At 37.3% G+C, this 16,738-nt stretch overlaps 1 protein-coding gene across 1 annotated transcript in view; it reads right to left on the bottom strand.

Annotated features, from left to right (window-relative positions):
- LOC134531006 (uncharacterized) overlaps positions 1-16,738 on the bottom strand; it is a 185,711-nt gene that overhangs the window by 87,267 nt on the left and 81,706 nt on the right. The gene's annotated exons all lie outside the window — the stretch shown is intronic.

The following is a 16,738-nucleotide window of genomic DNA, read 5'->3' as shown; positions in this document are numbered from 1 at the left end:
ATTTGTTTTGGCTTAAACGAATGAAATCAGTCTGTAAATACTTCCTACAAACAAAACTTAACCTTATTGAGCCGATTAAATATTATATAATATGTTATAATAATATTCAAAAAAGTGAAAAACATTTCCGGTGACGAGGTTTGAACATCAAAATACACCCTTGAATTTTACAAGCGCGCGCTCAAACGCTGTGCTACCGAGCTTATTGGGATTTTGCAAGGAAAACATGTATTATAATCATTGTAATGCAAAAATTTTTTTTTACGTATTTTAAAACTCATTATTTTTACTATGAATATTTTAGTTTGCCAAATATATTCCAGGGTAATTTAACTATCATAAAGTTTCATTTGGCACACCAATACGTTTGGTATGTCCCCTAACGTTTACGAAAGGGACTACATACGGATTTATATTGCTACACTTGGGTCCGCCATCGTGACGACCTCGGCACCATGGTTACTTACGTTCCATCCGCGTATAACGAGAGCTAAGATGTTTACACACAACATTTTTTTTAGCTTATTTGACTGTTAGCGCGTGGTAGGTGCTCGGGAGGCTTCGCGACTTCCGCGGAAACGTGTTCGCTAATTGGTCGGCGACGTCGTCCCCCGACTCCGTCACGTGCAGCGAGCGAGTGGCCGCATGCAGCCTGCAGCCTGCAGCCAAGCAGGCTTGCAGCATGCATACAGCTGGCACGCCCTCGACCGCCCTGAGGCGAACAAAGAGAGGTGGCACGACCCAGTTGTGTGCAGCCCGGTTCACTCGAGAGAAAGCTCCTGACTGTGGGCGTCTTATCGATGGTTTGATTACAGACAGGATAAGCGGCCAGCGAGGCGTGGCGTGAATCAATCCATCTATCCCTTTATGCTTGAGGCATTAACTGGTGAGCCATATTTTCGTGACCCTGCCATCTTATTTCGTGATAACTGTGGCTTTCGTGGTTTTCTGGGCCAAGCTGGTCTACACAATCTTGTTCGTAAACAAGTCGGTGACTGCCATCACATACTACATTCTATTCGTTTTGACGTGATTTTAACACGCGCTTTTTTTAAGAATTCCTTATAACAAAGACGATTTTACACCTCCCTGAGTAAAATATTATCCAATAAAGAAAGTAAATGTGTGCCGCATATCCTACATGAGGTTAACACATGTCTATGGAAAGTTTAATACTAAAAACGAATAGAGAAAAAAAAAACATTTGAGCCATTTAATTCTAAAAACGATTACACTTTGCACACGAAACTAGAAAATAAAGTTCTAACAGTGACGCGAACATATTACCTACCTTTTTATTCAGAAATCACTAATTATTATTGATTAGTTATTCAATAAAACTTTCTCCGTACTCTGGGCTTCGTTTAGTGTACTTTTGTGAACGAAAAAAAAAAACATGCCGGCTGCAATGTAATTTTAAATATATCTAGTTATTTTTATAGTCGTCTGGATTGTGAACTCTGAAGTAGATGAAATGTGTATATAAGAACTGAACTAGTTATTTGTATAAATCACTTCTTGAGTCCCCTTTTAAATGTTTGACTTCGCGAAAAAAAAAAAAAAAAATCACAAGGGACCTTGCTGATTCGCGTTATTTTTAGGAACGGATAGCTTGCAAACGTAGTTGAAACCTTGGAAGACCTAAAGCCAACAACAAAATTATACAGAATCTAAGCCTGGCACAAAAAGTAACGCGAATTTCACAGGCCTCTACTTACTATATTCGTCTACAGCGATCAACGTAGCTGCGAATCGCCTCCTCAAACTAATTTCGGGCACTGGAAATTGCGCAATAAGTACTATTCGTACCGCATGTGCTCAAAAATATGTTTAGCTGACTCTTAGGTAATATATGCCGAGCTGGACTTATGTTTGGGCATGTACTTTCGTGTAGTGTAGTGTATATTACTACAGTGTTGCCATGTTTGTTGATAAGTTTGTGCTGTCTTTGAGAGAGGCAGACTTCCCGCTGGTCTGGGTCGCACATGTTCGCACACTGCGTCATCAGCAGACTTGTTGATTTAATATACTTCAAGGAACGCGAGCATTTTCTACGCCCCAACCACCCATATGGAGTAATTAATAAATATAGTTAGTTATGCTCATCACTTTCCACTGACTCTGTAACGTCAAAGATATGTATACGTTGGAAACAGGATCATAGAGCACAAATATTAGCCTACTCCATAGAGATTTGTATAAAATTGAAAATGGAAGTGTAACACGCCTTAAATATTAAAGTGTTTGTTATGTTCATTATTTTTCAATGGACGCGTTAGGCGACTTACGAATAACTATGCTTATAATTACTAAAAAGGCGTATATCTCAAAAATTTTATCTCTAAACGAAAAAAAATTATTTTTCCTTTTAGGAAATCAAGTTAACGTCACTGGGAATCTTTTGATATCTTGAATTTTGTACACATGCCCTTTCTAAAATCTTTGTTATTTTTTAAATATGCTTATATCTTTACATTTTATAATTTTATTTGAAAAACCGTTGGTATTTTTGTATTTACTGTATATAATGTAGCTTTGTACGCCCAAAGGTTTTTTGGCAGATTTGCTTTTATGCCCCTTTGAATTTTTATATTATACTTATTCTTCTTTAGTGGTCACTTAATTTCTTGCTGCTAAAATTATCAGTAAATAGCACAGATACACTTTATATATATATATATATATATATATATATATATAATTTTTTGACAAATAAGAAATAATTTTCATTTGCAAATCGCCTCCTCAAACTAATTTCGGACACTGGAAATTGCGCACTAAGTACTATTCGTACCGCGTGTGCTCAATGATAGTGTTACGAACGCAGACAGGACCGCGACACGAACCTGGTTTTGAGCTGGATGGCGGCCCCGCACGGCCACTGACGTCATGCGCATTGACGTAAGGCATGCCACGCCGCTACCCCCTCCACCACCGCTCCCCCCACGTCGTCCTACCTCGGCACCTTTATCTATCTCTGAGCGGCCTTGGGAATTCCGCGGGCCGCCGCGTAAGTGGCGTGTGCGAGCGACGCGATTCTCGACACTTCGGACTTCGGGTTGGCTCGGGATGACGCGACTCGCCACAGCTGCTCTCGTCGGTTCGATAACGGCGCTACATACTACTTTTTTAAGCAGTGACGCCGGCTTCTACGGGAGTTCCGAGCTGATTCCGAGCGAAGGGAAGTACGATATCAGCGAAGAGGGTGAGAGATCCTCTCTCTGAGAGTGGCGCGACGCGGAGTTAGACTGGATCGTGAGAGTGCGTCGACTGAGTGGCGCGAGACTTGTGTGTGTGTGTGTGGACAGGCGCGAGGTAAGCGGCGAACCATTGTTGAGCCTAGCTCCAGTGAGGAGTGCGAACTGTGGAACTTGACAGTCACTGAGTGACTTGAAGATAAACATTTTTTAAATGCCAGTGAATTGTGATCGGACATTTTTAAGTACAACTATTTATTAGTAATGTAAATATTAGTAATCAATAAAACTGTAATAACAACTTAATTGGGCTATCCCTTATGAACCCAGTTCTCCCCACATTATAAATCGTAACAGTATGTTTAGCTGACTCTTAGGTAAGATTTTTAATAAAAATTTCTTGTATATTAAATTAAAATGTGTCATTAAAATGTGTCATATTCATAATTTTTCAACGGGCGCCTTAGGCGCCTTAAAACCTCCTAGTTGATAAATATTTGGTGCCTGTTGTGGTTGAGGCATAAGTATTCTATATTGCGATCGTGTAAACACATCTGTATTTTAACTTGAGGTTAAATGTTTGTCACATATGTCGTTGAAGCCCTAAGCGTTGGGCATAGTTATGCAGTGTTTTCTTTTATACATTCCCCGACTTACTTTTTTCGCAAATTTTACATATGTTTACGCCATACCACTGCTTGTTATTTATAAAAGCTATCTGTAAAGAGCTCTGATCGGCGTTGCGGGCTCTGATCGGCGACAGGAGCTCGTTCCGCCCTTGATGGACCGGTTGTGTAATGGAAGTCTGCGACTCGTTTGAAGGAAAATGTACGTTATGTTACGATATTTTACCGAACACGAGTGAGGAGAAGCAAGTGTTTTGCAGACTAAATTGTTCTGTGTATTAATATTTTTTTACTACCAAATAATGTGCCTGGACTTCTTGGAAGAAGCATTTCTTCAAAGTGGATTAAAATACCTGTAAATAATTATCCATGTATAAGTAACGTTATCTGGAAAATGCAGTAACGTTATCTGGAAAATGTTTAAGTTAGATTAATACAGATTACAACCGAATAAATGTATTTTGAAGTGATAACAGAAACATGCCAAAACTCATTTTGGATACTGTGTGTTAATCCTTGTGGCCTGATTGTTGATGCGTTTACACAACCAGAAGTACCGGAGCACATTTTGTGAACGTCCGCTTCATGAACACGAAGTCATTAAGTCGAGTGCGTACGTGAAACTTCAGCGAAAATCTAGGATATCGGTAGTATATAAATGTCGGTCCAAGCCCATGGTCCAGGGTCTGGATTGTGATCGCCGAACCGCCATCTTAGATGACTTCGACATATAAAGATGACTCAAAATTCACCCAAATTACCCTAAATTCGTCGAAATGACTTAAAATTTCCCGTTATGAAGAAAACATTTCTCTCTCAAATCCTTTTTTTTTTTTAATTTTCCCTAAATAACTTAAATGTTCCCTTTTTGGGGAAAAATTTCCTTTTTGAAAAAAAAAATGAAAGGCTTTAAATGTCCCTAAAGGGGCTTAAATTATCCGCTACTATCTTGGATTATAGGAATTGCCTCCTTTTAAAAGCCCGCCATCTTGTATTCTAGAAAGTTCCGCCCTACAGGTCGCTATCTTGAAAATCTAAATTTTGACTACAAATTTGTAGAAAAAAATTACAAACTCATATCAAAATATTTAACAGGAGTTTGAAAAAAAAAAAACACTAATGTCATCAAGTCCGGAGTCCTTGGTTCAAACCCAGTGAGGGCAATTTTAAATAATCCATCCCTAATGGTGTCCACAACAGACTGACACCCACTGCCACTACCAAGAAATATAATTTACTCCAACAAATGTCGTCATGACCGCCGTCATTGATGAGCCATTTTCTATTTTCTTGTCTCCTAGTGTGTGCTGTCGCCATCTTTGTTTATTTTTTACCCCCTATAGTGCAGTAGTTTTAATCACCAGATCATCAGATGAAGCATCCGCCATATTGTCGGCCATTTTGGCCAACATATTGAAAATCTGTAATTATCAACAAAAAATTCGAAAAACACCTAAAACATTAAATTTTTCTTATAAATATATTGATTAATTTCATGTATGCTGTCTGATTCGATCCTTGCTTGATGAAAAAATGTGATTTACATTTTAAAATTAAATAATTGAATTAAATATTATGAGATTTCCCGAAAGAGCCTTAAATTCCACCTACCACCCTCCAGTAATCTGCTGATATATTTACACCATCTTTAAATCCGTAATTTTCAACGAAAAAAATTCTAAAACAAATCATTTGAATATTACTAATGTATTAAGTTCACTTATTGCCGTACTTGGTTGAACCCTTGGTCGGTGCTAAAAGTAAATAAAGCTTAAATATCATTATTTAAAATAGTTTTTACAATTACCTTTTGAATGGCATACTATAGATCCCGTGGCTCAACACTTAACTACAGGACACAGAGACTCTGGACCGTCGACTCTTCAGTCCTGACTTCATACAATACATGTTCCTATAAAAACGCAAATTAGGAAGCACATTCATCAACACGGGCGCACATTTATAAAAAAAATTCGTTCATCTGTCAAAATGGTCACACATTAATCAAAGGACACATATTTGGACGCACATAAAAAGAGAATGGTGGGATACTCTGCTTGGTTGAGATCAGTACACACGATTGGAGGGATAAGATCTGAGGGATACACTGGGATACGATCGGACAGGACAATTTACCTTTTTTTGATTAAATTATTTTTAATTTTTTTTGTGAAAATTTAGTATTTTCATAGAGTAAGGATCGTATTAGAACCACAATGGATGAAATTAATCAATATATTATTGGGAATCTTGTTTTATGTTTTTTTTTTTTTTCAGATTTGGTTGATAATTACAGATTTTCCATATATCAGCCAAAATGGCCTACAAAATAGCGGACGCTACGACAGCTGACCATCTAGTATTTGACACTACAGCACTTTGGTGGGTAAATATAAACCAAAATGGCAGCAGCACACTCTAGCAGACAAGAAAATACAAGATGGCTGATCCAAAATGGTTACCATTACATTACACTAGTTGGTATAATGTATATTTCTTGGTAGTCGTAGTGGGGATCTGTCTGCTTGTGGACACCATGCGGGAAGAATTATTTTAATTACCCATACTGGGTCCGATCCAAGGACTCCGGACTAAATTACGTAGGTGCGATTTTATTACATTTTTATTTAAAATAATATTAACTATTTTTTATGAATTTTAATAAATATTTCAGTTTTTTTTTTGTAAAAATTAAGATATTTTCCAAATAGTGGCCAATGTCTTGTGATATGGCAAAACCTTTTAAATCCAAAATATCGGACTTATAAATGGCGGGTATTTCCAGTATCCAAGCTGGTAGACATGGCGTCATCAAAGATAAGGCTGGTGTCAAGGTTTGCTGGAGGTTGGTAGGGGAAAATTGAAGTATCTTTTAGGACATTTCAAGCGATGTACATTTTTGGGAACCAAAATAAAAAAAATTTCCCTCAAAAAGGAAAATATTTTCCCTCGAAAATAGAAAAATGGAATTATTTGAGTTATTTTCATTTTTGAGTTTTTTTGGTGCATTTCGCCCCGCCCCTCCCCACAATGGAATTTTTTTAAGTCATTTATGCAAATTCTGGGTAAATTTGTAGTACATTTCTACAATCTAAATAAATTTTGGCGAATTTTGAGTCAATTTTTGACCAATATATCTAAAAATTATGTGCGCAACTATTTACGCGCATAGCTCAACTGATATTACTAAAACTTAAAGTACCCCAAGCGTGGCTTTGCATGTACAACTTCATAACTAAACATAACTAAAGACCATGCCACATCGCGCAATAAAATCATCGGCACTCCTGCAGTGTAATTAGTCCTCTGTACCCGCGCGTTACAACTGACGCGCCATGACCTTGAAACCCACAACTCAGGAACAGCTAACAGTTTATGACTGCTAAACGAGCAAAAGTTTCCTCTTCTACTTCCAACACGAACAAATTACAGTGGCACACGACATCAAAAACCTATCTCGTTTCGTGCGCCACTGCCAATAAAACCATAGTCAAATTTTAACGAGTTTACCAAATAAGTCCAGTCGCGTCAAGGCAGGGTTCCTGACTCTCGACACTCCCCACAGCAGTCCGATTTTGGGCCGATCGTTGTTCACCGCCTCACACTTCTCGCCACGGGGCACGAGTCTCCCCGCGCGAGTCTTCCAGCCGACTCTCAGCGCCGCATGCGGCCGTCGCCCGAATCACACACACCCAAAGATACTCCACTCCTCCACATAATGTTAGGCAAAATCGTCGCAAAAGTTCGTTTCTAAACTAGCTCATTTATAATAAAACCAATCAAAGAAGCAGTAATTAAATAAATGGACATGTCGGACCAAATAAATAAAATGTGGCGCGGCATCGCCTCAAATTATAAAACTAAGAAGAGTTTACAGTGGATACCAGATTCATTGGCACAAAACAGGTAATTTCAGCAAAATGAAATCCAAACATCTGTATTCTTTCAAGACTTCTGCTATCGCACCAGGGGCCGCAATACGCACGACTAGTGAGCTTGGGGCAATTAGACCAAACCATAGAACGTAAAAGGCCGAGTCACACATAACTATAGCCCGTAAAAAAATAGCGATTTCAATTTATTACCTATAGGATATACTTGATGATCCTGTATGCACTCGGGCAAATTACAACTGCTCATTGGTTTCTGACTCGTGACACGGTATTTTTGATGGAGGTTTTTCACTGTCCCACAGTCCTTCAGATAAACTGAGGCCCAATCACTGAAGCAGCAAAAAGGGAAAAAGGCGTTTGGTTTCTAGCCTTTTGCGAAATAAATCCGCGAATTTTTCAGGTCTCCACGCATAACCTCTTATGAAAGCATCACCCGTCAACAGCCAACGAACCAGCGATATTTACTCCAATATGCAAAGGAATGTGGAGTCCAACCGGAGAGTGAAACACGCGAAACGTTCCACTCCCTATCCATCCATCAGTCCAACCTGTCTCGTATGGTAGCGCTCCTGGCTGGTGAGCCCGATGCCACGGGAATTTTTCACTCGAGAAAGATTTCCTTTCCATGTTCAGGACTGGGTGTTGTGTTATCCATTCACATTCACAATGCGGAAGGCAATGTCAAACCACTGCAGAGTTACCCTGCAGCGACAGCCTCGGGCATTGTCCGGATTCGCCAGGCTCGGAAATGAGCATCAACGATCGCGACTGGAGTGTATATTACATGCGGCATTTTGAAACTTACACTCACCGACGACTGAAATCACGAAATGTGCCGGCACCTGGCATATGCTTCGTGACATTGCTGTTTTGTAGTACCTTTGAATATATATACTGTATAGAAGTCGCGAGTGGATAGGATTTACTCTACGTTTTTCAGAAGCGTATGATGAGCAGCTTGGGAACTTCACCGCTGCAGTGCGCTGCCGTAACGTCCTGTATCGTCTTAGTTGTTATTTACACGTTAGAGCGCAGCGCTGTCGCCCGCTGTCATTCCCCGCACCCCGCATCCATCATTCACTGCAGCTCAACGTCGTTCAACAGGAGGGGGAAGGGGTGTTTGAAGAGTTCGAGACTTGTCCGCTAGGGACCACCACAAGTCGATGCCCTAGAGATGGTGGCGATTGCGGCGGTGAATTAACCAACTACCTCAAAACCGTATTAGAAATTTTAACCTGGGCTGGCGACTTCTATACAGTATATATATTCAAAGGTAGTACTTAGTTGGCATCAGCCTTGGTGTTCACCACGTCACGCGAACTAAGGCACGAGGGAGGGGGAATATCTCACCGTATCTGCTAGGCGTTCCCAAGGTCATCAGCAAGAGGCGTCGACAGTCCGCTGGCGCCGTTAGAAAGGTCGTGCGAATCACAAGACACGACCAAAGCTTCCTAGACACATTAGCTATTTCAGAAGCTTTTATTCCTTCATACTCACAAGTGGACGAAAATTACTTTAAATAATTTTAGGTTTTTTAATTAGCTTTCCTACCACAAAACAAATTTTCCCCGCCCTTTCCCCCCTGCAAATTTATCTTAAATATCATAATGAAACACTAAATATGCCGGTTTGGACAATTTTGTAACAATAACCATTCTGTATTCGGCATCAATTTAAGAGAATTCTTAACCTTTTTAAACTTAACATGAAACTATGATTATAACTTAAATGAGCTTAGTTGAAAATGTATACATATAACGTACTTTACTTCATATTTTATAATACTGTTACATAGATTGTAAAAACTTAAAAAAAAATTAAGTTCACTTGCACTGATTTCCTTTATACGACATAAAAAATTAAGTCATATTTCCTCCAAAATAACACAAAATTTATTATATACAGCCAGTAATGAAACTAACATAAAGAACATGATCTTCTGCAGCTTAACTATAGTTATAATTGGTTCATGGTATGCCATTTCAGCATTGGCACTTATTTTAATTCGTGTCAAAAAAATTGCACGTTTTTAAAATAATTTTCTTTGTTGACTTAAATAAGTTTTAAATGTCATTATTTATATATAATGTTATAACTTAGTAATTTCATTACTGCTATACTATGTTGTAATAGTAAAATATTGTACTAATGTATTTATTTTTAATTTGAAGACTTGGTTTTCGGTATTATAGTTCTTTCCATTTAACTCTGTTTGAGAAACGAACATTCACTGGTGTCGCTAACTTGTTCTAGAGTGCGCCTTTTCATGTATGTTATCTTCGAATTTTATAACTGACTTAATGATTTTAGCTAAGTACACCTTTTAAATTTCTTTCGAAACTTTTTTTTGTTATGAATCTTACAATATGGCTTAAATTTTTTTGCTCTACAACTAGCATTTAAAATTATGTAACAACTTAGTTTCTACAGCCTTCGGGCGGTTCGCGGCTGGCTCCGCTATTATCCTTGCCTCGGTGTGCTGATAGTGCGTCCAGACACACGCTGCAAAAGCGATAAGTCTATTTCAACCTTAATCTTCTTCTGTTTGGACTTGGAATTAATATTTTCATACCGGCCAACGCAACGACAGTGTTCGTCCTTTCTTTCTTAGAAAATTCATGACATGTTTAAACATGTTTACCATTCTTCTGCATATGATATATATATATATATATATATATATATACACACACACACACACATATATATACACACTTCTAACTATTCCAAATTTTTTAATAAGCCTAGCGAATTATTAATAATTGTTTTTACTTATTTTTTTTCTCTTTGTAATATTGTTTCTCATCATGGCACATAACTGATCAATCTTAATCAATTTTCAATAATCTAATCAATCTTAATTATGTTTTTCAGTTTTAATATATAAAGAGATCAGTATAAAATAATGATATTAATGAATACTTTTATTTATTTTATTGAGACATTACATTTGTTTTATTTATGATTACATGCCATGGACCAGAAGTATTTTTTTTGATTTCATCTTTTCAGTATTTTATATTTGATATTTTAGTAATAGTTTACGTACTTGATATTATTGACAAATTTCAACTTTCATGCATAGTAACATATTACAGTAAATTTAAACGATCCGGAATTTCTGGGACTTTCATAGGCTGTAGTGTATGATTACCTTCAGTGTCACCCATTGAGGTTATGTGGGACGCTACGACAGCTGAAAATCGTCCAGTTAAAAATGTGTCACAATCATGAAATCAATATTTGAACTTTTGTATAGTGTCGATATGAAAATAATTGCTTGCTTCAAAAAATAATAACTTAACTGCCTAAGCTAATGAAACAAATAAAATAAATCCATTTAATTAAAAATTTGTTTGATTTTGAACGGTTTCGTTGATCTTCAAGTTTTATTAAGTACAGTATATTTTGTAGAATATATTAGACATTTTAACAAGCTTTTTATTAACTCAAAACTTTAGTTTTCTCAATAGTTTTATCAAAAAATTACTTTTACCACAACTGATTTTCAGTAAACAAAAAAAAATGTACAGCTATAACGTCGCTTTGTGGCCTTGGGCTTACCTATTTCGACAAACCTAACACTGTTTAAAGAAGAAAGATCTTAATGTCCGGAATATCTGCAGATTTTAGTCTACGAGCTTACAAGTTGATGGCCAAAACCTCATTTCAGGGTTACGAAAATGTGGGGGGGGGGGGGGGGGGGGGCAGATAGAGAGAGAGAGAGAGAGAGAATCAGACTTTATCAGTGACAGACAGATATCGCACGCGATGATCCGGCAAAACTAGACAACCAAGATAACCCAATCTTTCAACTCCTTCTTCCACACCTTTTACACTCCTATGAAGGCGTTTCAAAAGAAAGTTGGTAATTCTGAGCACCAAACAATAGTTATTAACAGTGATTAAATGATCCAGAACTTTTAGAAGGATGTGGCAGGAGAAACCCATTATATCTCTGGAATATGCAATAGTGGGAGAGTCATACATGGAATGAATCCCATGAGTCAATTTCATTCGTCTGAAAGACAGTCTGTTAGACTGTAATTATTTTTTCTATTCCGATGCACCATTCAAGTGCGGGCACGTGCTATAATATATTCCACCTTCACTGGACCCTTTCAAATCCTTCCTAAAGATTTATTTAAGTTAAGAATACGAGAAAATACTAAACTTATTTTCCTAGTATGTTATCGACTGGAAAAGCGTCAACCTGTTTATTTTTAAAATGGATTTCATGAATTTTGTGCAGTCCCGGTCAGGGATTAAGGAACTGTTACACAAGTGCAGTTGCGTGTCTCTTCTATCGGAGCCAATAAATACAGATGCCAAAAAGGGGGGGAGGGGGTGGGGAGGGTCCTTGGTGTCAAGGCCCATCCGTTCCAGGAGTTAAAATATAAGAAACACAAGAAAATTATATATATAATGAGACAATCTAAGTAATTTAGCTACATGAGTTTACAGAGAGATTATTTTAGAATAATTATTGTAATCCTTAATGGGCTGCAATAATGTTTTTTCCTTTCAATTATAGCCCGATATGCCTGATACATAGAAGCTGTAGGAATTTTGTTTCCATGTAATCTATATTTAATGATGCTTTGCATATATGCTTTTGACTTGTTTTAGTTAAATCAAATAATTGACATAATAACAAAGTATGGAAGACAATGAAATAAAAACCAAAATATATAAATATTCAGGTTTCTTTTATTAAGCAAAATCATTACTTTAATTTCTATGCGTGAACGTTGGAATTTAAACGGTTACTAATCCCCGAGATTTCAGTGTAACAATAAATATTTATTTTATAATTCAACTATAAAGAAAACATTCTCATAAAATGATATAATAGTTATACTGGACCGCCGCCTTCACAAAACCCTGGCTACGGGCTTGGGTATGTCATTTGATTGGTCTACATGACCACTATCAGGTGCTGATGAAGCAGTTCCGTGGAGCTGATCTGTCCGACCCGACTTTATAAAAAATTGAACTTTTGAGGTCAGTCAGTTCAGATTGAACATTATGCATCTGATGTTAAGAGCAGTATTCGCCAATTATAAGAGTGAAGAGTACAAATAAACTGCAAAATTGCGCTAAAATAATATTACCAAACAAATAGTTCAACTTTTATCAATCAGTCTTGGGCACAATTTCATTGTAGTGCCTATTTCTGTCAAGTTACTTTCAAACTGAAAATCAAGTACCGGAAAATGCAAATAATTTACAAAAGAATAGAAAATAATACCAGGGTTTACAAATGAAGTAGAAATCTTTGTAAAATTACAATTAAAAAAGTATTGAAATCCCATCAATTACATCCAAAGGGCGCAAATCTGTAGGATTCGCAAGCGGGGCCCACGCGGCTACAAAGTTTTGCGCGTGAAGTTTAACTGACACAAGACATATCTGGATAGGGTGCTTGTGTGTTGTATAGTGCCCATATTTAGGCTAATATGCATGCAATATGTAGGAAACTTTAAAATATACATTTTTTCCCCCATAAAACACAGTTTTGACGTTTACGTTTATCAAACCTGTTTCACAGTCACGCTTTTGAAAGAGCGAGCGGACCCCCTCAGTGAGCACCCCCCCCCCCCCTCCCCAAACGGGATCTACGCCCATTATTATATCAGTATATCCTGCTGTCCTCAACGAAATATCATGCAAACCAAATGCATCAGCCAAGGAACTGTAGCAAGGCCCTTTGTCTTCTGAAGTAGACCTACTTCAGGCGTAGTGATGCACCCCTCCATCTTCCCCCGGAAAAACCAACGGTCCGCAGATAGTGGGACGAGGGAAAACTTCGCACGGTTATTTCTGCTCCAATCCAATGGCAACCACGTGGACATCTTGCCGCGAGGTCTCGTTAACAAATAATTTTAGAAACTCTATAATTGCCGATGTGTAAATCTGTGTTTATATCGTCCGCAACGGCCTTTTCGACGACTAAAACAGCTGTATCAAGTGTTTTCACAGTAATATTCAGGAGTAACAATATAGAGGCTTGTTCGGATTAGTTAGAAAGTATAGAGCGTCCTATGTGGAAGTAAATTGAACTTTCTCTCTTTTTCTAACACACGCCGACTGCAGTAAGCGCTGTCCCTGTTTCTGCGGACGTTGTTGCCAAATATAATAGGTATTTGGAAGTGAAGGAATTGGATATTGTTTATTTATTTATCAAGTGAACATTACGATTCGTATCAATGAATTGTTTCTTGTTTTAAGTTAAAAAGAGACTATTTATTATAGATTTATGAGCGTAATAGTACTTATAGACCTAACACATAATCAATTACTATAATAGATTCTTAAAATGTTTTTCGTGCACTTAGAATTCCAAAGGAGTACATCCACTTGAACTTCTTAACGTGTTAGAGATCTGGCGTGAACTGCAATCTAAGCTTAAGACGGTCTATAATTTGTTTCGAAGACATAAAAACAATACTATGTGTTTATTACTAAACTATTATCAATGTATTTTTAAAATTACAGATGAATTTTCAGTTATTTTAATAAACATATCTCAAATGCTTTAAACGGAACTACTGTAAAAGCATTTAATCTTACTACTAAATGTTTCTGCTATAATAATAATGTTAATAATAATAATAATGTAACTTTAAAAAAAGTATCGCACTGTGATTTATGTATATTTTTATAAAAATAAGTAAATATAAAAGTTTTTACTTTATATATTAAGTTAAACATAAAAATTCTTAATTTTATAAAACAAAAAAAAATATTTAAGAAATACGCAATCATTTTTTGTCAGCAAAATATGCCATTCTAGCACGGTCTCCGAGCAGGAATACTTCGCCGGCTAGATACTGTGCACAGAAGCGATGCGTTGTCAAGGCCACCCTTATACACGCCCCCTCATGCCAGTGCTTGCGAGAGTGCAAGTAGCTTCTAGCTGTAGATGGTAGGTATGCTGCTCTCAGACTAAAAGGATAACGAACTAAACAACGGCAATGGCGTGACCAATGTGTAGAGACCTGCCAAATTCGCGGATTCATTGACCTCCAGGATAGACTCTACTACACTCTACACACTCGGGCAAATGCCACCTGTTCATTGGCTGCTGACTTGTGAGCCGTCTCGACCGAGTGTCTGTGATTTGACACTTCTTTGAGCGAGGGTCTCTAATTGGCCCTCATTACTCCAGATTAACAGTGAACCAATTGCAGAAGCAGCGCTAAGGTATAATTATTTGAATTGTAGCATATCACGAAATGAATCCGCGAATTTTGCAGGTCTCTACCAATGTGGCTCGGAACATCCCACAGTAAAACCAGTAGTCTGCGACGCTTACGACAGGAGTTAATCTTCTGCTATTAGACAGCTTTCTGTCTACAGTATTATCATCAGATTAGTTACTAAACGTGTCAGCGAATGTTTTCCTGTTACTGAGAAGTCTGCTGATAAGAGTTACGTAGTTGTTTTCGCATGCATTAAGATGGCGCCGTGAAAGATTAAATCACTAAGAAAAGTTAAGTCGTGTTCGAATTACCAGATTTTGTGACAAAATAATTCGTGGCCTGACTTTGTATTCAAAGAAAATTATACTTTCGTGAAAAATTACACAATACAGCATTACATATTCTCGGCGTTGGTTTTAAACTTTATAATAAAAGGGTGCGTTATGAACTTATTTTGAACTTTAAAGTAAAAGTCGTGATTAAAATGAGTTGTGGTTAAAGTGAGCCGTAATGCTTGCTTGATTTCATTACGATTATTTCAAATAAAACTTGAAGAAGGGGAATAAATTACTTTTTAGTATAATTAAATCTGATGCATTATAGAGATCTATGTTATAAAATTTCAATCCATTTTAACTTTGATACTTTTTGGATTCACGTGAAAATTGTTCAGTGACAAAATAATCATGAAAGCAACCTACCAAATCCTAAATAACAAAATTACGAACTGACTAATTCTAACACACCCTGAACAGTAATGGCTAAAGTGTAGTCTAGTATTGAGGCTATATTACACATATTGTTAGATAAATTTGCAAGCCGTTATAAATGTCATGGGCTTAGACCCGCAGGGGGAGGGGGGCAGCCATCCTGGTAACTGATAAACGTTATCCCGTGGATCCTGGGAATCCAACAGATGTACGCCCATGAATGTAGTTACAGACAGGCGTGTACTGAATATAAAATATTCCTTCATAAACGTGTGAGATTAAAATACATAAAACCGACTTACCATATCACAACTAAGTGTCGCAGAGACACCTGTATTTCGCGAAAACTTTTCGAATCAAAGTATTTCTGAGAACGTAGCTTTTAATTACTGTTATTATTGGTAGTCAACAAGGCGAAGTTATTTTTAAGCGAGTTATGACACACACTAAAATAGTCGCCGCGGTCTTACTGGCCCATTGAAGTGTGGAAAAGCACATTTACCAACCATTACCAATTATAAAATCATTTTGCATAAAAACACAGTGCTTCGAAATCTAAAAAGTACAAGTGTCTTTATGAATTAAAAATTAAAATTATGCAGTCATTTCCCAAATAAAAATTAATTTTCGCGAAAAACATTTATTATCATCTTGCTCGTTTAACACACACATACTCGACTACTCGGTTTTGTGTTTCATTGCGTTAGCAGCGAAGAACCGCTGGCAATGTCATTGCTGGCAGGACCTGGTGGCCTGACCTTGTGTGGTAGTAGTTCCCGACTCAGGATGTACTAACATGTAATATGTTCAATATCTTTCCTCTATGGCAAGGGCGACCATTTCATTGAACGCTTGGCATTTTGTGTTTCTCTCCTCTTCACACGGAGATCTTGCCAGTCGTGCATTCAATGCGTCGTACGAAAACGGACACACGACTTCCAAATTCACACAAAAAAAAAACAGCGATATCATTCACGATTTAATTTATAAAGGATGAAATGCCTGAGCTCAAGAAGGCCAACAAAATACGGAGCTATAAATATATAAATAATGGAAGTTAAATAATATAAAATATGATACCTCCAAAGTTTAACGCCATTTCTCAGT

This window comes from Bacillus rossius, chromosome 3, assembly GCF_032445375.1.
Source record: "Bacillus rossius redtenbacheri isolate Brsri chromosome 3, Brsri_v3, whole genome shotgun sequence".
Classification (NCBI taxonomy): domain Eukaryota; kingdom Metazoa; phylum Arthropoda; class Insecta; order Phasmatodea; family Bacillidae; genus Bacillus; species Bacillus rossius.
This window is presented reverse-complemented; position numbering and strand designations above follow the sequence as displayed.